Source organism: Macrobrachium rosenbergii, unplaced genomic scaffold (assembly GCF_040412425.1).
Source record: "Macrobrachium rosenbergii isolate ZJJX-2024 unplaced genomic scaffold, ASM4041242v1 13902, whole genome shotgun sequence".
NCBI lineage: Eukaryota > Metazoa > Arthropoda > Malacostraca > Decapoda > Palaemonidae > Macrobrachium > Macrobrachium rosenbergii.
The window spans coordinates 1215576-1220623 of record NW_027100722.1 but is presented as its reverse complement, the minus strand read 5'-3'; positions in this window follow the sequence as shown (position 1 = coordinate 1220623).

The window sequence follows — 5048 nt, the reverse complement described above, 5'->3', positions numbered from 1 at the left end:
GAAGAGTTCATGGATTCAAACGACATGTGCTGTATAAATGATGATGAAATTAGCACATATTTTCAAAAGCACATGGAACATTTCCCTCAGTAGACTTAACTTTATGTACAACAAGCATAGTTGACAGATTGGATTGGAATACGGTTGATGACTTGCACCCAGTGATCATTTCCCAATATTAATTTCCTTATTGCAAAATAATCCTGCAAAACATGTCCCTCACTATAGCATTTATAAAGCAGATTGGGAGCGATATGAAATGCACACTAGAAATATCCCACCATTTGAATATTTAAAAGACCATAATGAAACTAATACATTTCTTGCTGATTTCATTAAAAATGCTGCTGATAAAGCAATACCAAAGTCAAAACCCCATCCAACAAAACACAAAGTTCCTGGTGGTCTGATGAGTTAACAGAATTAATAAATATAAAACACCCAATAGGGAGACGATTAGATAATTTGAATAGAAAGTTCAATAAAAGGAATAAAAATTATCGATATTAGAAAGAACTTTACAAAAAATGACTGTATTATTACTAGAAATTGATACATTCAAACTTGTATACAACAAAATATCTGCAAAATTTAAAAAAGAAGTAATTCAAAGAAGAATCATTTCATGGAGGAAATATGTATCAGATCTCTCTAATAATACTCCCATACAAAAAATATGGGAAAAATTCATGAAAATAAATGGTACCCATGTCAAACCACCTAGACATGCCAAATTAAAAGATGGAAAGGAACACTTGATCCAAAAGAAATAAGTAATATAATGGGAGAAAATTTAACAAATGTAAGTAGTAATAAGAATTTAGATGAACACTTGTGCACAAAAAAAAAAAAATAGAATTAATAACAGTAAATTTTGAAACAATAGAAAATATATATTTAAAGGGACATATATGCATTTCATAGCTTCAATGCTTTAAGATGTTATTGTGGAAGGTTTGGAGTGAGAGCGAACTAGGTCAAGAGATTCGATGCGAGATTGCTGAAACAGTGCATAGTTTGATTCCTCAGCTCTTTGCACGAGAAGCTCAGCAATATTGGAGATCAGGTGATCTCCGAATAAGCGCTATGTATATTCGTGAGTACGTGCGTTACTTTGATCTAGATTATGCCAAAATCTGCCCTAAAAGTGAGTTTGATCGTTCATTAACGTGATAGAACTGCAGTTATCCAGTCATAACTTTGAAGTGGTTCCAGGCTTTGAAAATCGGCAGATAAGGTAGAGTCTCAAATCTCTGGTTTTTATGGGAGAAAATTGAACTTGTGGTTTTTACCATGACTTTCTAATCATTATGAACTTATGAACTGGTGTGGGAAATTTAATGTGAATATTCATACCTCTTTTATATTATTATTTTGTTATGTTACGTTTGCCATATCTTGGTTATGCATTTTACACTTTCCATTATTGTGTTTTGTATTTCATATATTTTTGGGAGTTTTCTATCATATTTAATTCTTTCGACAGATGTCTGTGGACTTGTGGGAATAACATGTGGACTTGTGGGAATAACATGTGGACTTGTGGAAATATCTGGGTGGTTTGATAAAGAGGACACATGCAAGTCATTTGCAATGTCAGTCTCTTTATGTGGTAGACTTTTTTTTGTTTTTTGACATGACGTTTAGTGTTGATTTGGGAGTATGTGAGATTTTGTGTATTTCCAGGCTATTAGCCATAATGAGACTTCTTTAGTCAGAAGTGCTTCGTAATTTAGAGTTTAGTTATCTGACTCGATAATTCATTTATTATGCATTTTAATCTTTGCTTTGTTTTATTCATTTCTTGTTGGGTTATTTGAATAATAAACCTATTTTTGTAGGAAAGATTGTGTTTCTTTAAATAGTCCATTTAATTACTTGTGAGAATGAGTGAGGTTGGTGAGAGAGAGAGAGAGGCTGAGAGAGAGAGAGAGAGGGGGAAAAAGTGCGAGTGAGATCAGGGTCGAACCTTTTTACGTCTTTTTCCTGAAGTTAGATCGCTAAGATCACGCTACGTACACTTCCAAAACAAGTGTTGATCTGTTCCGTGTAACATATATATTATAATAGAAAATTTAGTATGTCGGAGTTGGAATATGCTCTCTCGAACAGCAATTAATCTGCTCCTGGAGGTGACAATATTTGTCTTGAGATGATCTGCCACTTAGCACCTTTGGCAAAATCATACTTATCAGAGTTTTATAATAATTTATGGCTTCAAAATTTATCTCCAGATGAATGGCATAAAGCTATAATAATTCCTATCCCCAAACCTGGAAAGGATCCCGGCCATGTAAACAATTACAGACCAGTTTCTTTAACAAGTTGTTTATGCAAATTGTTAGAGAAAATGGTAAATGCTCGACTAACATGGTACATTCGAGAAAATAAAATTTTAACTCCCACTCAGTTTGGGTTACAGTGTAACAGATCTACATTGGATTCTCTCTGTAACTTAGAAGACCATATACGTAGAGGTTTTGAACGAAAACAAATGAATAAAATGAGAATTTGCACACACCTCAATTATTTACCAAAAAGTAATTCATATACACCAGAACGCCATAGACAACATACAATAGAGCATATAAGCCGAAAAGGTCCACATTACGCAATATATACAGATGGATCGAAATCAGAACACGGAGTAGGATATGCTGCCGTGTCCCAGGACAAAACTTGTTAGTTCTCTCTTCCTAGTAATGCTTCTGTATTTACAGCAGAATTGAATGGAATTGCATCAGCTATAAAAATAATTAAAGAATCATCATTCAATAATTTTGTGATTTTGAGTGACTCGAGAAGCGCTATAGAAGCTATTCAAAGGTACAAATAAAAAAATAATATAGGACAACAAATTAAATTATATCTCCATAAGTTATATAATAATGGAAAAAATGCAGAAATATGTTGGATTCCTGCCCATGTAGGGATAAAAGGAAATGAAGATGCAGCAGCCCACATGACAAGATCAAATGTGAATATCCCTGTAGCTGATTATGTATCTCACATAAAAATGGGTATCATAAATAAATGGCAATATGTATGGGATGAAAACCTGAAACTAATAAATTGAAAGAAATAAAACCTGATGTTAAAAATGGAGTCCATCATATCAGAGAGAGAGAGAGACACGCACAAGTAATTTTAACACGTCTCAGACTAGGCCATACTCGTCTGACACATGGGCACTTAATGAGCAGCCCACTTGGCCCGGCTCCCGAGTGCTCAGAATAACAAGAGTCAGACATGCGTTATGTGAGTGTCCAAAGTATGACTAACAACAAATGTCAACTTTTGGAAATAGATTGGTGAAAGAAATTTTGTCAGAATCTTTTACATTTTCAGTCGTTCCAATTTTGAGGTTCTTGAAGAACTGTAATTTGATTAATAAAATATAAAAATAAGTAAATATTAAAGGCATGAAAACCCTTTTAACACTTGTTGAATTTAAAAAGAAAAAAGGGCAAAAGTTTAAAATTTTGCTTAATTTATATTCAGAATTTTAATATACCGTTTTAGTATGTATGTAAGGAAGTCTGAGTAAATGTATTTATTGTATGCATGCGTTTCAGTATGAGAGGATGTGCCTACGTGCAGGTTTTATTTCATTTTGATTCATTCATCATTGTACTGAACGACCTATTGGGTCCTAGCGCTTGACCTCAGGCCTGGACCTAGTATTTTAATCAAAATCCTTCGGGCCAGCCCTATGAGAGCTGAAAGTCAGCTCAGTGGTCTGGTTAAACTACTTTAATAATAATAATTTACTCATGGCACAATAACGAAGTTAAAACCAACATCTTGGTCAATTTTGTTTTGAGAGCCCTGAAAATTTGCGACCCCGACTTCATTGACAGAGAACTTAAACACATCGAAGATGTTTTAAAAAACTGTGTTACCCTGAACATTTTTATTAATATTGCTTTTAAAAATGATAGAAGGATATTTTATTGGTGTTTATGAAATTCCCTGTACAGAATGTGGCTCTAAATATTTTGGGGAAAGTGGTAGAGGGTTGCTCACAAGAATCGGGAAACACAAAAGAGCATACAAGTTACATGCAGAAAACAATGTGTTAGTTAGTCACAGTCTTAAACTCGATCACCGCATAAATTGCGCAGAATCCTAAGTAATTTTTAGCAGTAAAGATGTAGGCATAAGAAGACTAGTGGAGGGTGCGACGATAGATAGTGGTTTATCTATGGAAGGCAATAAATCTTTCACACAGGAAGATAAATTCACCAACAACATTATTTCCAGGATGAACATTAAAGGTTTTGAGAATAAAGCCCATTATGACAGTGTTGTCTCGTTAGCCACATCTGATGCTGCGGTTGCCTTTCTTTCTCCCGTTCAGGTAACTCGGTTACTTCCAGCAACCGATGTTGCAGGCGCCTCCTATGCAGTTGATGACCAGCAAAACGACCGCATCGAGCAAGGACCAATTAGACGTTCCAGACGACTGGCACAACTTTCATCAGAAAACGACGACATTGCCTGATCTATGTTTGACGACCGCTTCCATAGTTTATAAACAACGTCGCGTGTTTTGAGTCCTTTTATATTTACTTAGTTGGAGTGCTACATCAACGTATCAGATTGAAAAGGGGAACCGAACAAGTTCCCGAAAGCTATCTATATTGATTTATCTTTAAATATATGTACATATACATAACCGTGGATTTGCTTCTCCATTTTAAGACTCATGCTACTATGAGTATTTTTATAATAATAATAATAATAATAATAATAATAATAATAATAATAATAATAATAATAATAATAATAATAATAATAATAATTATTATTATTATTATTATTATTATTATTATTATTATTATTATTATTATTATTATTATTATGAGGGGAATTCAACTATGGCTGTAAATATATGGTATTGGGATCGTAGACAGGGATTTTCTGGAATTCTGGAACTATCAGTAATAACCTGGAATCTCACCAATTAGTAATTTGGGGAAAACCACATCCAAAATAGGTAACATCGAGAAATATAAAATTGTACTAAATTTTGTATTGGTAATAAA